This window comes from Haematobia irritans, chromosome 3 (genome assembly GCF_050003625.1).
Source record: "Haematobia irritans isolate KBUSLIRL chromosome 3, ASM5000362v1, whole genome shotgun sequence".
Classification (NCBI taxonomy): domain Eukaryota; kingdom Metazoa; phylum Arthropoda; class Insecta; order Diptera; family Muscidae; genus Haematobia; species Haematobia irritans.
The window spans coordinates 1,250,827-1,268,686 of NC_134399.1; the positions used below are offsets into that span (position 1 = coordinate 1,250,827).

The 17,860-nt window shown below is 33.1% G+C and overlaps 1 protein-coding gene and 1 long non-coding RNA gene across 9 annotated transcripts in view; one reads left to right on the forward strand and one right to left on the reverse strand.

Annotated features, from left to right (window-relative positions):
- Nucleotides 1-17,860, reverse strand: part of LOC142228622 (uncharacterized) — a 288,986-nt gene that overhangs the window by 125,933 nt on the left and 145,193 nt on the right. The window contains exon 4 of the long non-coding RNA XR_012720223.1: nucleotides 13,901-14,152. This is a non-coding gene — a long non-coding RNA (uncharacterized LOC142228622). The remainder of the gene's footprint in view (nucleotides 1-13,900; nucleotides 14,153-17,860) is intronic.
- The window catches only part of boi (brother of ihog), a 174,277-nt gene continuing 160,488 nt past the window's right edge, over nucleotides 4,072-17,860 (forward strand). For 5 of the 8 annotated variants that reach the window (XM_075299108.1, XM_075299115.1, XM_075299112.1 and 2 more), the window contains exon 1: nucleotides 4,072-4,996. The gene's annotated coding sequence lies outside the window, so the exon portion shown is untranslated. The remainder of the gene's footprint in view (nucleotides 4,997-17,860) is intronic. The other 3 variants (XM_075299109.1, XM_075299111.1, XM_075299114.1) reach the window with 3 other exon arrangements.

Consider the following 17,860-nt stretch of genomic DNA (forward strand, 5'->3'; position numbering starts at 1 on the left):
ATCAAAGATAAAAAAATTGCATAGAAAACAATTAATTTGCATTTAATTTATCAAATATGAAAAACAAAAAAAAAAAAAACAACCGGCATTAACTATATAAAGAAAACCAAACAACTTTTTCACAAGAAAGCCTTAAAAACTTATTGAAAAACTGATAAATTTAAAATATTAAAACTAATAAATTTAGTGCAATTATAAAAACGAATTGTTATCAGAAGGAAAAATCCCCAAAACTCTAATTGATAAAAAAAATTATAAAAAAAGATTTAGGAATTGTTAAATTTAAATAAAAGTAATTTAGAACTAATGAAAAAGAAAAGAAATACACCCGACAAAACTTGTATATATACGAAACCAAAACTTAAGTAATTAAAAGAACAGATAAATCACGCCTACAATTGCTTAAAAAGCGCGTAAAAATAACAAAAAAAAATAAACCAAGTTAACTGTCTTTTAACTAAAATATGAATAAAAACGAAAAATAAAACACAATATGAAATTAAATAAAAGCTTTTATATGCTATGGGTAAAAAAACAACTTTTAACTGGAAATCAAGGAGAAAATAAACCACAATAATATACACCAATAAAACATAATCTAAAGCTTAAACTATAGATATTACTGGGAAAAACTAACAAAAAACAAGTACTAAAACACCTACACTCTTAAGTTATTCCTAAGACTGAAATCATTTTCTATTACGATATTAACGCAAATTTTTAGAAATTATTTTAAAACTAATAGAGACATGGCATCAAATGATTTCAGTATTAAAAATGGCTTTTGAGACTCATTCAACACTATTTCGGCTCTTCTTCAAAATAAACATACAATAAGAATGTCGAAAACAACCAAAAGAACCAAATCATCTTATACCGAACAACAACAACAAAAGAATATTTTACAATAAACAAAGCTAAACACATAAACTATAACTATTAACAAAAACAAGTAACAGCTATCTACAAATAATCATTACCACTAGTTTTTGAGTACACCTTCATTTAATATTAAAGAAAAATAAAAAAGAAAAATACAAAAACAAATATATAGGAAAAAATCATATAAATAGATGCAGTTTTTTATTCCTTCGGGGAAAGAACTCTAACAATCACCCAAAATAAACATTTCAACACCAAAACAAAATGTATTTCAAGATACCAATATAATTATCACTTTTATCTGCCACAATTAGGCCCGCCTATTTTATTCTTAGATCCACGCCTCTGATTCCGCCTATTCCACTGTCCTCCACCGACCCCCACCCACTTTTGAGAAACATTCAAATTCGAACAAAAATTAAAAGCATTTTAGGCAATTTTATGCATATTAATTCATTTTACATCAAATTCACTAAAATGTACTGCAACAAAATATTTCAAGAAAAAATCTACAACAACAAAATTTATGCTAAACAAAATCATAGTAACAAAATACATATTGTAAATTATTAAAAAAAAAAAATACACACTTTATGAATAACATTAACTAAATTATTGAAAAAAGAAATGATGAAGAAAAACAAGGAAAATAAGAAATAAAAAAACTGTTTTCTAAATATAACAAAAAAAAAATGACAAATTGTTTTAATTATTCATTTATTTCAACGACAAGAAATTCCACACTGAAGCAGTAGATGGTATGGTAAGTATATATTTTTTTATAAATTATATTCAAACAATGATGACATTTTGTAGTCCCAGACCACAAAGAAAAAAAGTATTTGGAGTATTGACGCAAAAACATCTTCAGTTATTTCAAATTCATTGTAGACAAACGAATCGTCTATATTAGATTTTGAAAGAATAAAAAATAACCGCTCTGCTATGTTAGCTCTAATGTATTTTTTTAGTCTGGCAACCCACATATCTCATTCGTTTTTTTTTATATTTTAAAAACATAATTTAGTGATGAAATTAGTGTTTTACGGTTAAACGCGATAATTGTTTTAATAAACAAAACTTAACATGCATAACAAATATATTTATCTTAAATTATTAGTTTTTTATTTGATTTTTGGTCGACCTTTTTGTTAGAATAATAAATTCATCTTTTTTTTCAAGCTCGAGGTCTTTAAATATTTTATTTATTTTTCCCAATCCCGAAATATTGGGTAAAATAAATAAAATATATAAAAACGACCTCGAACGAACGAAAACACGAATTTATTTATCTTAAATTGTTACAAAATCTGGATGAAAATTGTCCTACACATTAATTGAGAATAAATACATAAATATTTCACACAGTACTAAATGGGTGATATGGTCAATATAAACTTGACGTATTTCTTTCAATTTTGCATTTAAAAAACCTGAACACCCCTCATTTTGAAGGTGTGTGTATGTGTAGAATGTTGCTCCTATTTTGATTTTGGAATTCACTCTTCAGTTGTCAAAATGCCATCCAAGCAAGAAGAGCAGCGTATCAAAATTTTGCTCGCGCATCGCGAAAATCCGAGCTACTCGCACGCAAAGCTGGCAAAATCGCTAAAAGTTGCCAAATCAACCGTTACAAATGTAATTAAAGTGTTTGGGTAACGTTTGTCGACAGCCAGGAAGTCTGGATCGGGGGGAAATCGAAAACCGGAAGCCGCTGAGACGACAAAGAGAGTTGCCGATAGTTTCAAGCGAAACCCTAACCTCTCTCTCCGAGATGCCGCAAATAAGCTTTGTGTATCGTCTACAACCGTGCATCGAGCCAAAAAACGAGCCGGACTATCGACTTACAAATCGCGAAGATAAACAAAATATGACGACCAAAGCGCGATCCCGGAGGCTGTTCACGACGATGCTGACGAAGTTCAACTGCGTGGTAATGGACGACGAAACCTACGTCAAAGCCGACTACAAGCAGCTTCCGGGACAGGAGTTTTATACGGCAAAAGGAAGGGGAAAGGTAGCAGATATTTTCAAGCACATAAAACTGTCAAAGTTCGCAAAGAAATAGCTGGTTTGGCAAGCCATCTGTACCTGTGGCTTGAAAAGCAGCATTTTCATAGCTTCCGGGACTGTCAACCAAGAAATTTACGTGAAAGAGTGTTTGAATAAACGTCTGCTGCCTTTCCTGAAGAAACACGGTTGTTCCGTACTGTTTTGGCCGGATTTGGCATCTTGCCATTACGGTAAAAAGGCCATGGAGTGTTACGCCGCCAACAACGTGCAGGTGGTTCCCAAGGACAAGAACCCTCCCAACACGCCAGAGCTCCGCCCAATTGAGAAATACTGGGCTATTGTCAAGCGGAACCTAAAGAAGACCAAAAAACTGCTAAGGACGAGCAGCAGTTCAAGGCAAACTGGCTTTCTACGGCGAAGAAGGTGGCTGTACAAAATCTGATGGCAGGTGTCAAGCGTGAGGCCCGGCAATTCGGATTTGGAAAAGCGAAAACCTAACTGAATATTTTTCCTGAATTTTATACTAATTGAACTTGAAAAAGAAATTTAATTTGATATTTTAAATAAACGATTTCACCGATTTACACGCATTTTCCCTTGACCAAATTTTGACCGTATCACCCTTTACACATACGAAATTAAAAACCAGACTCTCCGTGTGCAAATCGGACCAAAGCGCAATAGAAAAGCCCTTAGAAGAGAAAGTGGAAGTCCATGGTCCATGGTCCATGGTAAACAAAAGCCGTAAAATCCGCAAACGATGAAATCTCACTTTTTTCTATTATGAACATTTGAGATGTTTAACCCTAGCTCTGGCATCAAGTTTTTCTATATTATAAAATATTTACATTTGCAAAATAGTGCCAGAGCTAGGGTTAAAGAGATTTTGGTGTTAAAAATCGAAATTTCCAATTTACAAGTGTTCAGTCCTGTTTCAGGCCATTGTGCACAACATCGCTCATATGCCCACCACGCACTTTTCATCATGCTTTGTTCGATATTCGTTGTTGTTGTTGCTACATATCCAATGCAATGGGAATGATTTGTTGATCAGAGAACATCCGAGCGAGAGAGAAAGAGAGAATGTACAGAGCAAGTATGTACAATCTTTACGCCGCTAAGCCGGGCAAACACATTGACGGCGACAAAAATCAGTTTACAACATACACTCTCGGTGTTAAGACGTTAAAAGTTGGTTTACGGTTAAACGAAAGAAAAAATATTTTACGTAAAAAGCCATTAAACAGCTGGGAAGACAGGCAAAAGGAAGAACGAAATATTTATTTGCAATAAAAAAAAAATGCATAAAAACCAAACCCCAACATAAAGAAAGTGATTATAAAAGATAGAAAACTATAAAGTGAGTGAGTGATTGGATATAAGAAAGTTTCATCAATGTGCAAAAATTTCCTCGAATATCCGGTTAATAATTGAAGAAAAATAAATAAATACAACAAAAGTAGAATTTAAGAATTGCATATGGCTCTATAAACGGGGAAAATTATTTTATAACATCACAAATTAGTGTGTGTTGACCGGAAAATGTTAAAAGGCCATTAAAAGTTTGTTCTAATAGAGTAAATTAAACACTATAATGTTGTTATCCTAAAATTGTGTTAAAAACGTGATCATCTCTTGCTGCTGTTCAATCTGTTTTATTTCTTCTTTTTCTTGCCTTGTTTTTGTTATTTATTTTTTATTATTATTCTTGTTTGTTCCTAGTTCGATCATTCGTCGTCACTCGATCAACGGTTGTTCATATTAGTTTTGTTTTTTATTTACATATTTGTTTATTTATGTTTCGGAATTTGTTTATAATAAAAATTCCCCAATATCATCAGCTAGTGAGAACAAGAAATACACGGTGAAACAAACACCCACACACAAGCGTAATATCTTGTGCATATACAAGGCAGTTAGTGAGAGTGTGTATGTTGTACGTGTTCTCACATCAATTCTCACTAGGCTGTGTGAGCGGGTGAGCGCACTCTAGCCATTCAGTGGATATTGGAAAAAAGATTTTATGAATGAATGAATAACTGTGACGACAACAGCAATAACAACGAACAACCGGCCGCCAGCAGAAAAAAATATTGTTTTGGTATGTTAATTTTTTTAACATTTTGTTATGTTATTGTTATTAACATTATTATTATATTATTGTGCGATGGCTAAATCATTTATTTACCCATAAACAAATTAACGGAACTTGACTCAAATACAGTGGCGAATTGTCAAATCAAAATATCTGAATAAATGACATCTTGATGAACTAGGAAGACAAGTGACAATAAACATCTGATGGGAGAGAGAGAGGGAGAGTTGGCAGTGTTAGAGAAAAAATAAAGAAAAAAGAAGATATATTGCATGAAGAGGAGAATTAACGTTTGTTTATTCTAAAGGGTGTACTACAGTGACCCATAACAGTGAAATTCTTTAGAAAATCTCATTAAGGAAATGAAGGAAAAAATCTATATTTGGATCAAAATTTCTTGAAGATTAACTTAAAATTGTGACTTTTATCTTGTGACGACGTAGAGAGAGAGGCAATAGCATGATCTTCATCGAACAATATTTTGCAATATTAGATTTCACTGTCACTGAATAAATATAAACAATATTACACACTCATATATTAATGATGCCTAATAACATTAATTCCCAGGCCAGAAAACACCATTAAAATTTTTTTAAATTTCTAAAAATACTGTGATAGGAATACAAATAATCAAATTTATTATTTTGAAAATTTTAATTGATTTTTAATTAAATAAAATATTCAAGTCACGTATGTATTAAATAGTTCATAGTACTTTATGTTTAAATTAAAAAACCTTTCATTTAAAAAAAGCTATATTATCCACACCTGTAAATATACATATGTTTGACTGATCAAAAAATCGATGATTTTTGGAGTATTGGAAGAGTTAATCGTACACTTTGAATTATAATCGTAGAATGCAAGCAAGCCCTAATTTAAGATCTAATGGAAATTAGTTTATTTAGCAGGTAAATATTCAAAGGTTGGTAATTAGGGACGTTTGGGCAATGGAGGATTTTTTGCTTTTACTTTAGATCAATACCATAAACAGTGTTTCCAGGCCTGCTCAGAAGAATTAAATATAAACCATTGATGTATCAGTACCATAAACAGTGTTTCCAAGCCTGCTCAGAAGAATTAAATATAAACCATGGATCAGTACCATAAACAGTGTTTCCAGGCCTGCTCGGAAGAATTAAATATAAACCATTGGTATGAAACAGCTGGCTGTCAGAGGTTTTTACTGGCTAAAAGTAGAGAGAGAGTACAGAGGGACTCTTGACTTGGAAATGACCTATGATGATGCTAAAAATTTCTAAAGGGTGATTTTTAATAAAAAAAAAACAGAAAACGAAATCATTTTTTTTACTAGTACACAAAACTCGAATTTTAGAAAATGTTTTGAATTGGTATAAAGACAAATTCTTTGATTTCATTTAGATTTTCAGTACAACAAGATACAAATCTTATAAATTTAGTACTAAATTTACATTGTTATAAATAAAAAAGAGAACCAGGCAAGCTTTTTTCAGGGCATGGAAATAATTTTTATCCTCAATATTAAAACAAGTAAGGAAAGTCTAAAGTCGGGCGGGGCCGACTATATTATACCCTCACCACTTTGTAGATCTAAATTTTCGATACCATATCACATCTGTCAAATGTGTTGGGGGCTATATATAACGGTTTGTCCCAAATACATAAATTTAAATATCACTCGATCTGGACAGAATTTGATAGACTTCTACAAAATCTATAGACTTAAAATTTAAGTTGGCTAATGCACTACACGCACAGAAAAAACATGTTTGGACATGGTTGCCGCATCCATTTAATGCTTATTTAGAGTATGTAATTGTCGCGAAAACCATGTATTTTGTCTTTGTAAAAATAAATGTTGGTAATAAGCATTTAAATGGTTCTCAAATGCCGCAAACATGTTCTATTATTTAAATGATAGAATGTGAGACCATTATATGGTCAGGAAAATCATGTATCTGACCATTCAATTTTTTGACTTTTTTGCAGAGAAAAAAATATTTTTATAGTTTACGTATAGACATGTCTACAACCATTACATGGCCATAAAGACCATGTACATTGTTTTCGTGACCATTTAATTTTTTAATTTTTTTGCAGCGACAAGAATTTTATAAAAACATTGAGCAGGTACACACGATTTTCATTTTGCGCGTCAGTCGTGTGTTGATTGTTTCTTGGAATGGACGGAGAATACGGAATTATTGTGTTTTGTGTTAATTTATTTATTCAGAAATGGCACGTGGTTTTATGTGAATACAAAAAAGAAAAGTGTAATTGAAAAAAATATACCTGGTTTTTGTTCTGCATTTTGATATATGGTATAATTTATTTTTATTTGCAGTTACATGATGTCTGCGTTTGTACATTTGATGGGCACGAAGTAAATATGGAATGATTACTTATTGTTGAAATTGAACCAAACTAGAGTGTGTAAAAATATGTGAAGTTTGCTTGCACGACATTATAAATACAAATAAACAATGAATTAGTTTATAAATAAATAAAAACAAATAAATAAAGTTGATTTTGTGTTTTCTTTTCTCAAGTGGCGTCCTTTTTTCGACGACGAAAAAAGTTTTTTCATAAAAATCAAAACATTTTTGGTTGTGACCATGTTCTTTTAACTAGAAGAAAAACATTTTTGACGAATAACATAACATTTTAGATCGTGACCATTGTCTTTTAATGGAAACAAAATTCTTTTTATCAATATAATAACATTTTAGATGAGGACAATTGTATTTTTCTTAGAACCATGTTCACTGAGCCAACATGGTTGCAGGTTAAAATGTTACATGGTCGCCGCAAAAATAGCTGCTATCATATTATTTTGCTCTTCGAATATGATTGTGGCAATCATGTTTCTTCTCTGCGTGTAGGGTGGAACACAATGTTAGTAAAAAAATAGGGGAAACATATAAATCTGAAGCAATTTTAAGGAAATTTCGCAAAACTTTATTTATGATTTATCGCTCGATATATATGTATTAGAAGTTTAAGAAAATTAGGGTCATTTTTCAACTATTCGACTAAGCAGTGGCGATTTTACAAGGAAAATGTTGGTATTTTGACAATTTTTGTCGAAATCAGAAAAAAATATATATGGGAGCTATATCTAAATCTGAACCGATTTCAACCAAATTTGGCACGCATAGCAACAATGCTAATTCTACTCCCTGTGCAAAATTTCAACTAAATCGGAGCAAAAAATTAGCCTCTGTGGTCATATGAGTGTAAATCGGGCGAAAGCTATATATGGGAGATATATCTAAATCTGAACCGATGTCAACCAAATTTGGCACGCTTAGCTACAATGCTTATTCTACTCCCTGCGCAAAATTTCAATTAAATCGGAGTAAAAGATTGGCCTCTGTGGTCATATGAGTGTAAATCGGGCGAAAGCTATATATGGGAGCTATATCTAAATCTGAACCGATTTCCACCAAATTTGGCACGCATAGTAACAATGCTAATTCTACTCCCTGTGCAAAATTTCAACTAAATCGGAGCAAAAAATTGGCCTCTGTGGACAAAGGAGTGTAAATCAGGCGAAAGCTATATATGGGAGCTATATCTAAATCTGAACCGATTTGGATGATACTTTGCAAGTTTTTCGAGACTCATAAAATATTGGGATGTACGGAATTTGAGGAAGATCGGTTGATATACATGCCAATTATGACCAGATCGGTGAAAAATATATATGGCAGCTATATCTAAATCTGAACCGATTTTTTCCAAAATCAATAGGGATCGTGTTTGAGCCGAAACAGGACCCCATACCAAATTTTAGGACAATCGGACTAAAACTGCGAGCTGTACTTTGCACACAAAAATACATCAACAGACAGACAGACAGACGGACATCGCTAAATCGACTCAGAATTTAATTCTAAGACGATCGGTATACTAAACGATGTCTCTCAGACTTTTCCTTCTTGGCGTTACATACAAATGCACAAACTTATTATACCCTGTACCACAGTAGTGGTGAAGGGTATAAAAAAGGCGAAAACTGAGTACTAAAACCTTTAACCCTTTCATAACCTATGTACTTGCTGAGGAAATGTCCGGCTCATTCATTATAGCTATGATTATTGCAAATAGCTTATTTTAGTATCTTAGAAGGCCTTTGTAAAACAGCTGCATATGCTCTGAAAGTCATATTGCATTTGTTGTCTTCAGATAGATTAGCTAGACAGAGTGCAGTAGTTAAGGTGGAATTGCATACTTATAGCATTGATTAAAAAGTTGTTTTGTTTGTCTTTGAAAGAAATGAGTCGCTCACAGTAGGTCTAATAGCAAAAATCAATGGACTACGCGCGGAATTAAAGCAATTAATTGTCTCTATGTAAATCCACTTTAATACTACGAGAGGTGTCCTTACGGACCGAAGAGGAGAATCGGCACAGTACGACCGTTAAAATATTATGAGTCCTGCTAACAACAGAGGACTATACTTTAGCACTACATACTCTGGCAGCACCTCTCATTGTGAACAAGTTTGAAATGCTAATTCCCAGTAGTAATACTTGTTACTTACATTATTCACAGATTGCTGCATTCATTATGAACAAAAAGGTTTTGGTTTTTCTAGCAAAAACTCAATGATACAGATGGTATATTAGCTGGGATATAAAATTCCAAATACCCCAAAAAGAAACTGCAAACAAATCTTGGAACTCTGTATTCTTCAATTTGAAAATCGACCACCGAAAATCTCTCAATGAGATGACTGACACATACATTAAACATGGATATTTTCATATTGCTCAGTTAATCTGCAAACTCATATCAAAGGACAAAAAGGACTAATGGAAGATCTAACATTACGAAGCTACCAAGGAAATGCGCCCCAATCTAAAATCTTTCAAAACTCCTTTGGTAAAAGTTCAAACTCATTGATTGCTTAATATTTTGACTTTGGAGAGTTAATGGATTAAGAAAATCAACCGTGTATATAAGCTGGTTTTCGACGCAGAAACTGAAAGAATAAACATGAAAGTATTTATTTGTTGTAGTTGTATTTTTATGATAATATAACAACGTGTATTATCAACTATATTATCGGTCTATATTTATTTTTGCAAATTCTTTAAGAATATATAATTGAACAAAGTTTGTTTCGTACTCTATGATTATGATAAATACTGGCATATCGCTATCGCAATCCATTGATCATCACTTGGCAAATCAATCAATCAATTTTTCACGATTTGAGCTACTTTCTCCTAATAAATTGAGTACCAATTATCTTTCTATTCGAAAAAATATTCTCATATTTTCTTTTGTTCACCTCTATCTGTGATTCACTTTAAAATTGGAGGCAATTGAGTTTATTTGATCTAGTCTATCGTGGAAAATAACCATGGAAAATCTCTAAACTAAAACATGTTATTGCACTTTATCACCATCACGTTGGCCAACTATGAAATTACCAATTCTCCCAGCAATAATTTCATTTTATTATTGCTAGTACTTGTTGCCAATGTTACCATCAAAGTCTATCAATCCTCTGGAAACTCTCTTCCACAGTACAAAGTTGTCCATATTGAAAACCACCAGTGGTTGGCTATAAGGAAGCTTTTTCCTTTGTGGTACTCTTGGTTTGAGCTCGTTTCGATAACAAGAGAGGGGAAAAATTGTATGCAAATAATGGTAACATTGCACTTTGGAACTGCAAGTTGCATTGGTGGCAAGTTACATTGGTTCTCTCATTGCTAGCCAAAACAAAAAAAAAAACTGGGTGAAGTTTAATGGAATAATTTGCTCTGTTTCTGTGAGTCCAGGGCTCTCTGGTTGCTAGTGCATGGTAAATGGAGTCATGACATTGTTTATTAATTCCACCCGAGCAGTGGCAAGAGCCGTATCAATTCCTCTTCTAACTGACAAATGATTAAATGATCCTAAAGCCTCTGCTGGATTATTGTATTCATGGAAAATGAGAAAATTGTTTTCCAAATGTCCATGTTTTGGTGTGATTTCTTTTTCGTTCCATTTTGTGTGTAATTTGCAATTCAAAGCTTTTTAATCGTTGCCATTCGAATTTTTTACAGCACCAGACATCTGGGTCGTTTAGTTATCTCAATGACAGCATCTCTGATGCGTATTTCAGCTGCTTTTCATGGAAAATGTGTTAAAATATTTATTCTAGATTTGAGCCAGATAATTGGTGGCATTTGCAAAACTATGGAAAAATAAATCAATGGTAATATGCGAGGGAGGGAGGTGGCACATGCAATATAAGTTGTGAAAAATATGTCATGAACATCATGACTTTGTTCTGATTGGAGTTTTGGTTCAATTGAGTTCAAGATGTCTATGGAGAAATAAGAAATGATCCTTTAAGAAATAAAATGCACGATGTTGATATTTTTCTGAACTTGTAAGACGAACTCCGAGCTGTATTTCGCGAACTAAAAATAAGTGGGCATATGGATGGAATCAAACGTTATACAAATTTTCATCGACAGTGTATGTCAGATCTTCTGAGGAAGACGGAGACGTTAACTATATAATAAGAAACAATATTCCAATTTGCCGTGGATATATAGGTCAATGTTATTTCAACCAATATTCTAAAGTAGTTGTTCTTTTTTTGGGCTTAGTACTTAGTAGAGGGCTTAGTACTCATATATTCAGTAAGTTGCTTGCCTAATCAATTAATCGAAATTGGTATAGATGGTTATATGCTTTTGGACTCGCATGAGCCGACAATGTCTTGAAGGCTTGCGTGTATACAGTTCACTTTTAAACAAGGTTACCACCAAAGACACTTTTAAGTGTCTCTGATAAAATTGTAATTTATTTGTGTATATAATGATATAAATTAATCAATTGAATTTCATCATACTACTAAAACTATCCTTTTCCAATACAAAAATAAATTCAACATCACTTTAAGATCATTATTCAATTGTTGGTTTCACCCTTTCAAGACTTTTCCAATCTCCAACAAAAAAAAACAAACAGCAAATATCCAAGAAAGACATCTTACCAACAATCATCAAACAGGCAAAAGTAGCTAACAACAACCTGACAATTAAGGAAAAGATCAGTTTGACCACCAACCAACATGGGAGTCGGCGCACAAGTTGCCAACATTTTGTTGCGCCACAAACCTGATAACTTCGTCTCCTCTTTTATTATGGCCAACTTGCTACAATTGATTTGGGGTTTTGGAATGAATCTAAGAAGAGATGAAGTTGAAGTTGGACTTTTTCCGTGGCTAAGCAGAAATGAACGATGATAGAAGCCACAATGACAGCTTTAGGCAAGCTAGCAGGCTGGCAAGCAGACAGACAGACAGACAGCAATTGAAGTTGCCTAGAATGTATCTGCTATGGCCTAAAATATAAAAACCAGGACTCGGTGGACAACATTTTTGCGTTGGCCTAACCAAAAATGGCTAAATCAATGGAAAACCAGTGGCAAGAATGCCCAGCTTTTGGGACTTGCTCTTCATTGTTGGTGGTTTAAAGAGGTTGCCGTCAATGATTGTTGGATTTTTGATACCGTTATGTCTCGATTTGATTGAAACTACAATAGAAGAATAGAAAGAACAATGTCGAAAGAAGACGAAAATGGAAAATAAACAAACACGTAGAAAATGACAAACCTAAAGAGCAAAAGAACCAAAGACAATTAAAGAAGAAGACATGAATTGGGCATGTTGTTATTCTTTTTTCTCAAGAACCAGAGATTAGCCCCATACATGTTCGATGAGAAGTTGCAACTTTTTTTCGGTTTCTCTTTTCATTTTGCATTCGTAACAAAACTTAATTCTCTTATTTTAGCAATTTGTTTAACTTTTAAAAGAACGAAAACACTTCATGAAACATTTAATTAATAATTTAGTGCAAACGACACAGAAATTTGCAGGAACTATTGAGAAAATAGCAAAATAAAAATTGTCTGTATCAAACCAGTAAGTTCGAAGCGCTTTTCCTACAAGTATGGGGCTAATCTCTGGTTCTTAGCACTAACACTATCAAAGCCCAATTCATGTCTTCTTCTTTAATTGTCTTTGAAAAGAACAATAACCATAGCCTGTTATTGTAGATCAGAATATTTACGATTCAATGAAGTACGCAATTCTGGTATATTCGTAATTGGGGCAATACAAAATTATTTTTTTTAATTTATTGGAGTCTTTTAATTATTAAAAAATAATAAAAAAAAACAAACAAAAACATTTCTTATAAAAGTTGTCCTCATAAGGACCCATCGAAGAATTCATTACTTTGTATAACGATCAGTATCACTAAAATAATGAATTTCCTCCAAAAATGCTCTGGCTTTGGGAAAAAGTAGACTTTGTATATATCGCTCCATAGATGCTACTCTTATTATTGAATAGTTTCAAGGAAGTCTTGAATGAATTCTCTGGAATTTTGTTTATTCAATCAATTATCTTGTATACGAAGTTGCATCCCAACACCAGGCTTCTATGTTATCTTTGCATTAGAATTCGTTTTGTCTTTAGAACATTTTGTTTGTCCATTTTTCATTTATTTCAAGTCGAGCATAAAATTTCTCTCATTGTGGCTGTACATATGCGCTCCACTGAACATTTTATCAAATTATCATACCATTTACAACTGTAACACTTGGTGGTCCCACTTAACACTTCACCACATATCTAACTGACTACCAGGGAATGAGGCCAAAAACAAAAAAAAAAAAAAAGGCAGACGGACTGTATGTTGGCTAGTGGTCTATGTAAGATGAAGTGCTAGACAATAGAACTTCCGTAATTCATCATAGTAATTCACATGGGACTTCGTCGACAATATAGACGGCATTTGTAAACATGGCCGAAAGGCTATTACACCATTTTCAAATAAAATAAAAAATATTTAAACTTTGCCATATTCCAAATTGAAGAGTTTGTGAACAGATAAAATTATCGGATTTACTTACTTGATAAGAAAAATCAGCTGCAAAATGTACACCTTCGATTGACCACCGGAGCTCAAGCGCCGCTGTAATGGCCGATGGTTTCTACGCACTCATATTCCAAGCAAATACTAAAGTCCGCAGACTAAAGTCCGAGCTTTAACACAGTGTGTTGAGAGGAGCAAGACGAAAACCGCCGACGATTACTCGCAACATGGTGAAAATTGGATTGTAAGAATGCCAGGAGTGCCAGAACCATTAGCCTGACTCTATGTGCTAGAAAAAATACAGAAGAAGAAATTAAAGAAGATATAGAACATATGAAGGTTGAATTAAAGGAATGGACTGCAGTCCTTTACACCTGCCCTGCTTTTACACTTTCTATTTAGGCTAGGTATAGTGGCAGCCCAATATTTCAGGCTCAGACTATTCAGTTCAGTTTGATACCACAATGGTCTCTTATCACTTAGTGCTGCCCTATTCTATGTTAAGCTCAATGACAAGGAACCTCCTTTTTATAGGCAAGTCCGAACGGTATTCCACATTGCAAGAGAATCTTTTAAACATTCAGAAATTTTACCAGCATTACTGAGAGGGGTATAATCAAACGCTGAAGAACCTTTTGGTGTTTGGTCGAAAATGGGCTTGAACACATAACCCTTTGTATATAAGGCGGGCATGCTAACCATTGCCCCAACGTGGCTCCACGGTAGTGTGGGGGACCAATCTTAAAAATATTTTTTCAAAATTGTTAGTAGGGCCCTCTCCATTCAAGATGCTAACCCTCTTATTACTTTCGTGGTATATATTCCAGAATGTCATCAGTTCTTCTCACTTAAAATGGTGTAAAATCAAAAAGACTACTTGATCAAAGGCCAACTATTTATTTTGATAATGTCTGTCCATTCTTTCGTCCGTCCGTCACCCGCCCCATAAAGCTATTATGTCCAATATGACTTGTTGTTAGCCACACTTTTAATTTTTTCTCGCTTTTTTTTTGTTATTAATTTTGAAGATATGAACTGCTGGTTGCAGCAGCAACTGAATAGTAATAATTACAGACTCACGTTATTCCAAGCAAAAACAAAAAATGTAGACGTTTTACCCAAATATACGATAAAGCTCGTTTTGTTTTCCAACTAGTCTCATTTTTCGTTTTTGTGTGAAATCATTCAAGAGTGTTTTTTTCTGGTTTTCAAAATATTCACACATGAAAAAAGATCGGCATTAATGAACACGCAAGTTTTTGGAATTATACGAATGTGGCCACTGGACTAAAAGGAGAGCAATAATACAAAAAAAGCAGACATACATACACAACATAAGAGGGAAATGCCGAAAACACCGGCCACCATGCCAAACGGATGGACGGACGGATTGGAGAGTTGTAACTCATAAAATACCTGTGAAACCTAGAAATAAGGCAAATAAAATCAAAACAAATTATAATGTTACCTACATTAATCACAAGTGCTACTAACCCGAGTAAAAATTGAGGGATCTAATTTGATATGATTAGATAAGATTAGATCCCAAAGATGGTAGGATCTAAGCACACCCAATTACTATGGAATTAGATCTGATGAGATCTTAATATTGGTCAAGATCTAATATCTTAGATAAAATTATATCTATCCTATATATTTTCACAGAAAAAAAATTTTTGATCCAATTAATTTTTAATTGAAATATTCTCAATCACAGAAATGATAGTATCAATTACCAAAGTCAATTAAAAATATAATTGTTCCAATTAAAAAATTAATTGCCCGTGTAAAAATTGTTGGATCTAATTAGATATGATTAGATCTCAAAATTGGCCGCTTTAGATCTAAACAGATTTACCTATATATGATTAGACAGAATTAGATATAATATCAGATGTAAGACATTAGATCTAGGCCATGTTTCATCTAAGTCGTAATTAGATATGATTAGATCTTACCATTTTCGGATTTACTCATATCTAATTGTATCAAATGAGATCTCTCATTTTTTACTCGGGTGATACAATTAATTTTTGTATTTGATTTTTGTTTCAATTAAAAATTTTGTTAAACCAATTAAATTATTAATTGAATATTGTTTAAAATTCAATTAAAAAAGGAGAATTATGTCTAGTAAATGGGTATTTTATAGACAAAACAATAAGCTTTGAAAAAATTGTTTTAGATACTGAGGATAAAAAATATACAAATGGTTCAGTATTAAAATAAAGTTTTGTGCTTTAAGGCGGTATTATCATCTGGCCCTATATAAATATTTTTTTTATAAAATTTGGGAAAATCACTTAAATGTGCAACAAATAAGCAATAAGTCTCATTTCTGGGATAATATTTGATATTCCGTAAATGACTTTTAACGATCTCTCACTCTAGAGAAACCGGTATATATAACTTTATTTTAAATGTGTTTATACCCGAATAAATAATGGTTCAAAGTGATTCCACATTGCATTTTATATGGGTATGGTACTTTGTAAAATTATATATAATAACAATTTCTTGGATCTTCATTCTTTTAATTTCCCACCAAACTTGCCTGGTTTTTATAGATTTTCGTTTTTCCAAAATCTTATCTCTTCAAATAATTAAATATTTATTTTTTACATTTGATAAGACACCACTGTGATTTAAGACAAAAACAAATTTCTTTTCTGGTGCTTATGGTTTTGCCCGATTTATTCATGTTTGACTTATTTACTCAAAATTGACATTTATTTGTTAATTTAAACAAACACATGTGAATAAGGTTGTTATGAAAAGCCGAAAAATAAATTAACTGCTCTTCTATCTTCTTTATTTGGGTTTATGGTTATTTACATCATTTGATGTTATCAAGATTTTAGGTAAATATTTTTAAATTGTTCAGTTTTGGAAAAGAGTGCGCATGTGTCCGTTGGTTGAAACTTAAGGTAAATGAACTGTATAGCTGATTTAAATTTGAGTTTCGAGTTTATTTAGCTATTATGAGAAAAGTAAAAAACTGAAGTAAACTCTACGACAATTCATTTGGCCTGGATCGTACATTTTTTACACCAAGGATTGTATGGGAATTTGCTGAAGACACGAGCTGGGAAGGTGTAGACTTATGTAGAATACAATTGTGGTGAACGAAAATTGTTTAATATGGAGTCTCAAATAGATAGTGGAAATTTGTGGACCATATGCATCAAAAATATGTATGACGACGATATATTTTTATCAAATCTTGTAAAATTAACAGGTTGGCTGATAAGTCCCCGGTCTAACAAAGAAAAAACACATTTTTTGTCAAAATTCGTTTTTATTATTCAACATAGTTCCCTTCAAGAGCGATACAACGACTATAACGACCTTCCAATTTTTTGATACCATTTTGGTAGTACTACTTCGGCTTTGCCTCAAAATAGACCTCAGTTTCGGCGATCACCTCTTCATTGCAGCCAAATTTTTTCCCTGCGAGCATCCTTTTGAGGTCTGAGAACAAGAAAAAGTCGCTGGGGGCCAGATCTGCAGAATACGGTGGGTGGGGAAGCAATTCGAAGCCCAATTCATGAATTTTTCCCATCGTTCTCAATGACTTGTGGCACGGTGCGTTGTCTTGGTGGAACAACACCTTTTTCGTCTTCATATGGGGCCGTTTTGCCACAATTTCGACGTTCAAACGCTCCAATAACGCCATATAATAGTCACTGTTGATTTGTTTTCCCTTCTCAAGATAATCGATAGAAACTATTCCATGCTCTACCCTAAAAACAGAGGCCATTACTTTGCCAGCGGACTTTTGAGTCTTTCCACGCTTCGGAGACGGTTCACCGGTCGCTGTCCACTCAGCCGACTGTCGATTGGACTCAGGGTGTAGTGATGGAGCCATGTTTCATCTATTGTCACATATCGACGGAAAAACTCGGGTGTATTACGAGTTAACAGCTGCAAACTCTGCTCAGAATCATCAACACTTTGTTATTTTTGGTCAAATGTGAGCTCGCTCGGCACCCATTTT